Below are 10676 nucleotides of genomic sequence, written 5' to 3' on the forward strand. Positions count from 1 at the left end.
AATGGCTTCCACTGCCTCTGTTTTGTCATTTTTACTAACATCTCATTCAGTGTAGTTTTATTTTATGTACAATTATTTACCAATATCAATTCAAGCCATATGCCATTGGGAAAACTATTACATATTTAATGTCTCAAAATGTTAAAATATAAGTAAAGCCTATTTTCATGAGGAAATGTGTTCTCTATAAGTCCATTCCAAAAGCTGGCATAGATATCCCCTCGTGTACATTTGCAACTGCATTTTATTTTATATATGTTTTTACCTATAAGTATTTAATTCATTAGCTTGGTGTTTGGAAGTTACCAAATAATATTTCTCATAGTATTTATAAGAGAAAGCAGAAGCTTGTCAGATCATACCTTGTTCTCCTCTCATGGTCTCAGCTCTTGGAGTAGACTGTATGTCGTATACATTCGTAGACCGCAGCTACCTCTGATACATGGTGACTGTATGGTGATAGGGTGATTGGTGAAGAGAATAAAAAGGACTTAGACTTAAAGGACATCTCAGGTAGCTTAGAAGAGGAAAGGATGTGGCCTCTTTTAAAAAAAATTTTTTTTGAAGATTTATGTGAAATAACTAAATTCTTTCGAGAGGACTTACTTGATTGACTTTTGTTTCTTGTATTTAGCAATTTATGACCTGAGTCTGTTTTCACACAGTAGATTACGGCATAGGCAGCAGCCACTACCCAGGGTTTCAGGGGGCCTGTATGTGAGCACCCAGACCATATAGTTCTAAAACCTCGGTGACCTTTGCATTCGGGGTGGTGGGGGTGAACTGCTTCTCAGCCAGAAAGGTGTAGAGGTTTGGGGCAGCCTAATGGAAACTGGACTTTGAACACCTCAGTTCTTGAAATGAGCGTTTGCCTTTTCAGTTGGCAGAATAAATGTTCAATGGGCTCTCCAAGAGATGTCTGTGATCACATTGTAGAGAGTTCATAAGAACTCTCCGGTTAGACCCCAGACTCCTAACAGTGGGGGTTGGTTCCTAGTAGGCTTTTGATAAATGCTTGTTGAATATATTTCAGTTGGCAACAGGATAAATTTTTCTCTTTTCTTTTCAAACAGCATAAAAACAGTCCCGTGTTACTCAAAAATAGAAGTGAAAGAATTTAGGGGCGCCTGGGTGGCTCAGTTGGATGAGCATCTGACTCGATTTTGGCCTAGGTCATGAACCCATCGGTTTGTGGGATTGAGCCTCGTGTCAGGCTCCCGGTTGACGGCGCAGAGCCTGCTTAGGATTCTCTCTCTCCCCCTCCCTCTTTGCCTCTGCCCTGCTCGCATGTGCACACAGACACGCATTCTCTCTCTCTCTTTCAAAATAAATAAACTTAAAAAATAGTAAAAGAATTTTTCCATTTATTTTAGAGAAGTTTCTGCTAGAATTTTATCACAATTAATGTAATTGCTGCCTATTTATAACAGATTGTTGCCTTGCATGGATACAGAGTTGCCAGAGCTGCTGAGGTTTCCAGGGAAGATGGAAATTTGGATGTTGATGTGAAATCTTCTGCTTAATCATTGTCAGTCACTGTTTGAAATAAAAAAAACAACAAAGAAAAAAATACAACATCAAACCAATGGTTTGTAGACTTCAATGTAGAGCACTCTAATTTTTTAGCTCATAATTTTTTTTAATGTTTTGTATTTTGAGAGAGAGAGAAAGAGTGTGCGCACACACAAACTGAGGAGAGGCGGAGAGAGAGGGAGAGAGAGAATCCTAAGGTTTTCCACTGTCAGCACAGAGAGCCAGGCAGGGCTCTAACTCATAAACCATGAGATCATGACCTGAACCCAAATCAAGAGTTGGATGCTTAACGGACTAAGCCACCCGGTGACCCGCTCATTATTTTTTTATAACATGTTCTAAAATTGATTTTTAAAAATGTATTTATTTAAATTCAAGTTAGTTAACATACTGTGTAGTATTGGTTTCAGGAGTAGAACCCAGGGACTCATCACTTACATACAACACCCAGTGCTCATCCCAACAAGTGCCCTCCTTCATGCCCATCCCCCCACCCACCTCCCCTCCAGCAACTCTCAGTTTGTTCTCCATATTTAATAGCCTCTTATGGTTAGGCCCACTCTCTCTTTTTGTCTTATTTTTTCTTCGTTTCCCCTATGTTCTCTGTTTTGTTTCTTAAATTCCACTTATGAGTGAAATTGTAATAGTTGTCTTTTCTCTAACTTATTTTGCTTAGCATAATATACTCTGGTTTCATCCACATTGTTGCAAATGGTAAGATTTCATTCTTGTTGATGGCCGAGTAACATTTCATTGTATGTATATATTACATCTTTTTTACCCATTCATCAGTGGATGAACATTTGGGCTCTTTCCATGATTTGGCTATTGTTGATAGGGCTGCTATAAACATTGGGGTGCATGTGCCCCTTCAAATCAGCATTTTTATATCCTTTGGATAAATACCTCGTAGTGCAATTGCTGGGTCATAGGGTAATTCCGTTTTTAGTTTTTTAAGTAACCTCCATACTGTTTTCCAGAGCAGCTGCACCAGTTTGCATTCCCACCAACAGTGCAAAAGGGTTCCCTCTCTCCACATTCTTGACAACATCTATTGTTGCCTGAGTTGTTAATTTTAGCCTTTCTGACAGGTGTGAGTTGGTATCTCATTGCGGTTTTGATGTGTATTTCCCGGATGATGAGTGATGTTGAGTATCTTTTCATGTCAGCCATCTGACTGCCTTCTTTTGAAAAGTGTCTTTTTATGTCTTCTGCCCATTTCTTCACTGGATTATTTGTGTTTTGGGTGTTTAGTTTGGTAAGTTCTTTATAGATTTTGGATACTAACCCTTCATCTGATATGTCATTTGCAAATAACCCTCTCCTATTCTGTCAGTTGCCTGTTAGTTTCATTGATTGTTTCCTTTGCTGTGCAGAAGCTTTTTATCTTGATGAGGTGCTAAGAGTTCATTTTTGCTTTTGTTTCCCTTGCCTTTGGAGACATGTCGAAGTAGAAGTTGCTGAAGCTGAGGTCAAAGAGGTTGCTGCCTGTTTTCTCCTCTAGGATTTTGATGGTTTCCTGTCTTGCATTTAGTTCTCTAATCCATTTTGAGTTTATTTTTGTGTATGGTGTAAGAAAGTCGTCCACGTTCGTTCTTCTGTATGTTGCTGTCCATTTTTCCCAGCACCATTTGCTGAAGGAACTGTCTTTTTTTTCATTGGATATTCTTTCCCGCTTTGTTGAATATTTGTTGGCCATATCTTTGTGGGTCCATTTCTGGGTTCTCTATTCTGTTCCATTAATGAATGTGTTGGTTTTGTGCCAGTATCATACTGTCTTGATTATTACAGCTTTGTTATACAGCTTGAGGTCTGAAATTGTGATACCTCCAGCTTTGGTTTTTGTTTTTCAATGTTACTTTGGCTATTTGGGGGCTTTTCTGGTTCCGTACAAATTTTAGAATTGTTTGTTCTAGCTCTGTGAAGAATACTTGTATTACTTTGATAGAGATTGCATTGAATATATAGATTGCCTTGGGTACTATTGAGATCTTAACAATATTCTTTCAGTCCATGAGCATGGAATGTTTTTCCATTTCTTTGTGTCTTCAATTTCTTTCACAAGCTTTCTATAGTTTTCAGCCTATAGATCTTTTACCTTTTTGGTTAGGTTTATTCCTAGGGATCTTATGATTTTTGGTGCAGTGGTAAATGGAATCTATTCCTTGATTTCTCTTTCTGCTGCTTCATTGTTGGTGTACTGATTGTAGGAATACAATCAGTTTCTGCACGTTGATTTTATATCTTGTGATTTTCCTGAATTCATGTATCAGTTCAAGCAGTTTTTTGGTAGAGTCTTTTGGTTTTCCACATAGAGTATCGTGTCATCTGCAAAGAGTGAAAGTTTGACTTCTTCCTTGCCAGTTGGTATGCCTTTAATTTCTTTTTGTTGTCTGATTGCTGAAGCTAGGACTTCCAGTACTATGTTTAACAACAGTGATGAGAGTGTTCCCGACCCTAGGGGGAAAGATCTCCGTTTTTACTCATTGAGGATGGTATTAGCTGTGGGTCATTTGTATATGGCCTTTATGATGTTGAGGTATGTTCCTTCTGTCTCTACTTTCTTGAGGGTTTTTATCAAGAAACAACGCTGTATTTTGTCAACGGCTTTTTCTGCATCTATTGGGAGGATCATGTGGTCCTTATCTTTCTTTTATTAATGTGGTATATCATGTTGATTGATTTGTGAATATTGAACCAGCCCTGTTGCCCAGGAATAAATCCCACTTGATCATGGTGAAGAATTATTTTAATGTACTGTTGAATTTGATTTGCTAGTATCTTATTGAGAATTTTTGCATCTGGGTTCATCAGGGATATTAGCCTGTAATTCTTTTTAGTGGCATCTTTGTCTGGTCTTGGAGTCAAGGTAATGCTGGTTTCATAGAATAAGTGTGGAAGCTTTCCTTCCATTTCTATTTTTTGGAACAGTTTGAGAAGAATAGGTATCATCTTTTCTTTAAATGTCCAGTAGAATTCCCCTGGGAAGCCATCTGGCCCAGGACTTTCATTTGTTGGGAGATTTTTGACTCCTAATTCAATATCTTTGCTGGTTATGGGTCTGTTCAAGTTTTCTATTTCTTCTGTTTCATTTTTTGTAGTTTGTATGTTTCTAGGAATTTGTTCATCTCTTCTAGATTGCTCAGTTTGTTGGCATATAATTTTTCATAGTATTCTCTTATAATTGTATTTCTGTGTGTTGGTTGTTATCTGTCCTCTTTCATTCATGATTTTATCTATTTGGGTCTTTTCTCTTTTTGATAAGTCTGGCTAGGGGCTTATCAATTTTGTTTATTCTTTTCTTTAATGTTTATTTATTTATTTTGAAGGCGAATGCACGAGAGAGTAGGAGGGGGGCAGAGGATCTGAACTGGGCTCTGTGCTGACAGCAGACAGCCTGACATGGGGCTCGAACTCACAAACCATGAGATCGTGACCTGAGCTGAAGTTGGATGCTTAACCGACTGAGCCACCCACGCGCTGCTCAATTTTGTTTATTCTTTCGAAGAACCAACGTTTCACTCTATTGAGCTATTCTACTGCTTTTGTTTGTTTTTATATAATTTATTTATGTTTTAACCTTATTTCCCTTCTGCTGGCTTTAGGCTTTATTTGCTCTTCTTTTTCTAGCTCCATTAGGTATAAGGTTAGATTGTGTATTCAGAACCTTTCTTGCTTCTTCAGATAGGCCTGAATTATAATATACTTTGCTTTTGCACTGTCTTTGCTGTATCCCAGAGGGTTTGGACTGCTGAGTTTTCATTTTCATTTGCTTCCATGTGGGTTTTTTTTTTCTCCTTTAATTTCCTGGTTAACCTATTCATTCTTTAGTAGGATGCTCGTTAACCTCCATGTATTTGAGTGCTTTCCAAATTTTTTCTTGTGGTTGATTTCAAGTTTCATAGTGTTATGACCTGAAAATACGCATGATACGATCTTGATCCTTTTGTACCTGTTGAGGTCTGACTTGTGACCCAGTATGTGATCTGTTTTGGATAATGTTCTATGTGCACTAAGGAGAATGTGTTTTCTGCTGCTTTAGGATTAAATGTTCTGAACATATCTGTTAAGTCAATCTGGTCCAGTGTGTCATTCAAAGTCACTGTTTCCTTGTTGATGTTCTGCTTAGATCGTCTGTCTATTGCTGTAAGTGGGGTAAAGTCCCTGACTAGTATGGTATTATTATCAATGAGTTTCTTTATGTTTGCTATTAACTGTTTCATGTATTTGGGTGCTTTCAAGTTGGAGGCATAAATATTTATAAAAGTTCTTCTTGATAGACCCCTTAATTGTGACTTAATGTCCTTCTTCATCTCCTGTTATAGTCTTTGTTTTAAAAAGTCTCGTTTCTCTGATAGAAGTATGGCTACTCTGGCTTTATTTTGATCTCCATTAGCATGATAGATGGTTCCCCATCCCCTCACTTTCAATCTGCTGGTGTCTTTACATCTAAAATGAGTCTCTTGTAGGCAACATATAGATGGATCTTGTTTTTTAATCCATTCTGATACCCTTTGTCTTTTGATTGGAGCATTTAGTCCATTTATGTTCAGAGTGATTATTGAAAGATATGAATTTAGTGCCATCATGTTACCTGTAGAGTGGGTGTTTCTAGTGATGTTCTCTGGTCTTTTGTGCTCTTTGTTGCTTTGGTCTTCTTTTTTTTTTTTCTCCACTCAAAGAGCCTCCCCTTAAAATTTCTTGCAGGGCTGGTTTAATGTTCACAAACTTCTTTAGTTTTTGTTTGTCTGGGAAACTCTTTATCTCTCCTATTCTAAATGCAGCTTTGCTGGATACAGAATTTGTGTCTGCATGTTTTTCCCATTCAGCACATTGAATATTTCCTGCCACTCTCTTCTGGCCTGCCAAATCTAGCGGACAGGTCTGCTGTGAAACTTATGTGTCTACCCCTGTGGGTTAAGGACCTTTTGCCCCTAGCTGCCTTCAGGATTCTCTCTTTATCTTTGTATTTTGCTAGTTTTATTATGATATGTCATGATGTTGACCTGTTTTTGTTAATTTTGAGGGGAGTTCTCTGAGCCTTTTGGACTTGAATGCTTATTTCCTTCCCCAGATTAGGGAGGTTCTCAGCTACAATTTGTTCAAATAAATCTTCTGCCCCCTTTTCCCACTCTTCTTCTGAGACTTCTGTGGTACGGATATTATTTCACTTTATGGAATCAGTAAGTTGTCCAAGTGTTCCCTGGTGATATAATAGTTTCCTTTCCCTCTGCTTTTCAGCTTCATTATTTCCATAATTTTATCTTCTACATCACCTATTCTCTCCTCTGCTTCTTCGGTCCTTGTTGTGACTGTATCCAGTCGATTTTGCATCTCAGTTATAGCATTTTTTATTTCAGCCTGACTAGTTTTTAGGTCTTTAATCTCTGCAGCAAGGGTTTCTCTGGTAGCTTCCATGCTTTTTTCAAGCCCAGGTGGTAGTTTTATGACTCTTGTTCTAAATTCTTGTTTAGGTATATTGCTTATATCTGTCTTGAGCAAGTCCCTGGCTGTGATTTCTTCTTGACCTTTTTTTGGGGGAGGAGAATTCCTCCAGCTTGTTATTTTGGCTAAGTTTCTGTCTTTTGTGTTTTAAAAGCTTGCTATATTTCCTGCACCTGAGAGTAAAGCTGTATTCGAAAGGCGTCATACACTGTCCAGTGCCTGGCACTTCCGGAAGTGTTTCTGGTGTATGCTGTGTGCTCTCTGCTGCTGTGTTTTGCTGCTCTTTCCCACTGGTCAGTCTTCTGCAGAGCTCCCCCTCGCTTGCAGTGGGGAGTATTTGGACCTCTAAGTAGCTGTGCTTTGGTTTGCTTGTTAAAATAAGCCTGGAAAAAAGGGGGGAAAACCCTGGTCTGTAAAAAAAAAAAAAAAAAAAAAGAGAGAGAGAGAGAGAGAAAAGAAAAGGGAACAAAAAACCCCCATAGAATCAAAAAACTATAAGGCTGATTCTGAAGAAAAAGGAAAAGAAGAAAAGAAAAAAAAAGAAGAAGACTGATCAAAAAAAAAAAAGAGGGGTGCCTGGGTGGCTCATTTGGTTAGGCGACCGACTTCGGCTCGGGTCATGATCTTGAGTTTGTGAGTTCGAGCCCTGCGTTGGGCTCTGTGCTGACAGCTCGGAGCCTGGAGCCTACTTTGGATTCTGTGTCTCCCCCTCTCTCTCTGCCCCCTCCCCTGCTCACACTTTGTCTCTCAATAATAAGTAAACGTTAAAAAACAAAAAAAGAAAAGGAAATGAAAAGACAAATACACAAGAAACTATGACCCTCATTCCAAAAGTAAGCCTTGTCCTTTTTCCACCAGAGCTGCAGGTGTTATTTTGAAGCACTTGACCTTCAGTACACTTGGTGCATGGTGGGGGGGGGGCGCACAGCGGTTGCTGGCTGTGCTGGTCTGGAGGAGAGGCCCATTGCACTGGCTCAGATTTGGTCTTGCTCCAGTAATTAAGCAGTTGCCAGGCACGAGGTGGCAGAGTTTGTTGTAAGCAGGTCCCGCCTCCACTGGGGGCCACTGTGTTGCTCTCTGAAGCCCCAGTGTGGTGATTTGGGGGTGGGGGGATGGCACCACCACAATCTCTTATCCCCAGACAGGGGGAATCTCACACACTCCCATTCAGGCAGCCCTCACCTAATAGGACAGACAGCTTTCCCTGTGCCACAAGTGTCCTGCGTTTTTTCTTTGTTGCCAGACCGGGATTCAAAACCCAAAGCCTTAAAGGACCCGGCACCATTTGGATCCACCCACCTCCTCCAGAGTAGACCTTCTCCACGCTTTGTCCCAAGTCCTTTGTCCCTGAAAAACAGTCCCACACCTGCGCAGGGCATGGAGTCTATGGTGTAGTGCTGCTAAAAGCAGCAAAGGTTACATTCCCTCTTGGTGCGTCTATGAAACGCCTTTTGCTGGCGCCTGCAGGGTCTTTTGTCCTTGGGGAGGCAGTATATCCTCTTCCAGAAGTACTCCAGGAAGGGAGACATTCTCTCCCAACATGCCCTGGAGATCTCTACACCATGCTATGCACTCAGGGGCCAGCTGCCTCCTCCCCAGGAGTGCACGCCGCAGCTCCACTCCAGAGAAAGTTGCACATTTGGAAATCCTCAGAGTTTTAGCTCCAAAAGCTGTTATCAAAAAAACCCTGTGACACTCACTAGTTTTGTTCCCCAATCTGTGGTCCGGAGACACTTGCCTCTTGTGTGAACCGATGCCACACTCTCTTAACCCCTCTTTCTTTCTCTTCCTTTTGTCTCTCCTTGGAAAGGGTTCCCTCTCTCCTAATTCACTCCCATGCACTTTGCACCAGCCATGCTGTTTCCCTTCAACCGTGGAGATCCTTCTGTCAGTCCACAGATTGATTTCCTGGGTGTTCCAAGTGATCTGATCTCAATACAACTGTGTGTGAGGGACTGGGAAAGGCCAGGGTCCCCCTTAGTCTCTGCCATCTTAACTCTGATCTATAAGATTAACTTAAATATTTTAGTGATAGTTGTACATATTTGAGGTTACACTTTAGTTATCTTAAATTAGATTTGGGGGTCTTTTTGAAAGTTGTCAATTTCATACCTACTATCAGACTCCTGAATATTCTCTATGGATATCTGTTCCCATTCTTTGCATTTTGATTCTTTTCAATTTCATTCTCAAAGAATAGCCTTATGTTTTACCGGTGCTTTGATGTAGTTACCATGTACCATCTACTTTGAGTCCAAAAATGCAAGTACTAAAGAAATGTATGATCACTTCTTCATTAATTTTTCTTTTTCTACATTTTCCCTTCCTATAATCTTCTCTACAGTCTGAGTGATTTTTTTTTAAAACATAAATCAGAACTCTCAACTCTCTTCCTCAAATCCTGAGTGGCTTTCCATTGCCCTTAGGGTAAAATCCACACTCCTTGGCAGAGGAGGACTGCATGCACTGCTTAACTGACTTCCTTCTTACCCCAGGTTCCCCCTCATTTGCTCTGATCTTGCTGATGCACACCAACCTCACCCTATCTTAAGAACGTTTGCACCAGATGTTCACTCTGCCTGGAACTTCTTCCACAGAGCTATATTCTGTAAATGTCACTCCCTGAGAGAGTCTTTTTTTGTCCACCTGGTCAAAAGTAATCCCTCTCCCTATCATTCTCTGTCCTCTTAACTTGCTTTATTTTTTTTTATAGTTCTTACCTCTACCTGATACAAATTTGCGTGTGTGTGTGTGTGTGTGTGTGTATCTGACACATTAGCTTATATTTATTTATGCTGTCTTCCTCTCCCACTAGGATATAAATTTCACAAGAGCAGGAACCTTATTTATCTTGCTGACATCTGTGCATTCAATACCTAGAACAGCATCCACTCCTATTCTGTTTAACAGAATTGTAAAATAAGTAAGATCTAGGCAGCCACTGTAGTATTGGGTGGCAGAAGAGAAATTCCAAGTTTAGAAAGGGGTGCAGGGACAAAGCTAAGAAGATACTGCAAGTTATGACTCAGGTCCCTCATTGCTGTACTTTTTTTTTTTTTTTAAGTTTATTTATTTTGAGACAGGGGGTGGGGGCAGGCAGAGAGGGAGAAAGAATCTTAAACAGGCTTTGTGCTTTCAGCTTGGAGCCTGATGCAGGGCTCGAACTCACAAACTGTAAGATCATGGCCTGAGCTGAAATCGAGTCAGGCGCTTAACCAACTGAGCCACCCAAGTGCCCCAAGAATTTGTTAAACTTTATTTTTTTAGTCTTTTTTTTTTTTTTTAATGTTTATTTATTTTTGAGACAGAGAGAGACACAGCATGAATGGCGGAGGGTCAGAGAGAGAGGGAGACACAGAATCCAAAACAGGCTCCGGGCTCCGGGCAGTCAGCACAGAGCCCGACGTGGGGCTCGAACTCACGGGCTGCGAGATCGTGACCTGAGCCGAAGTCGGACGCTTAACCGACTGAGCCACCCAGGCGCCCCGAGAATTTGTTAAACTTTAAAGTGTTTTTTACCACTGTTGAAATCAAGATTTTCTTGAGTAGTTTTTGTTCTATAATTTTGTTTTGAACGTGAACTTGTGTCTATTCCTATGACGTAAGTTTCCTTAAAAAAAAGAAGATTTGAGAGCATGGCAATGGAACATTCATTTATGTCCTGTGCCCCAATTTTATTTATTTCCCCAAACTATGAT

Source organism: Neofelis nebulosa, chromosome 4 (genome assembly GCF_028018385.1).
Source record: "Neofelis nebulosa isolate mNeoNeb1 chromosome 4, mNeoNeb1.pri, whole genome shotgun sequence".
Taxonomy (NCBI): Eukaryota; Metazoa; Chordata; class Mammalia; order Carnivora; family Felidae; genus Neofelis; species Neofelis nebulosa.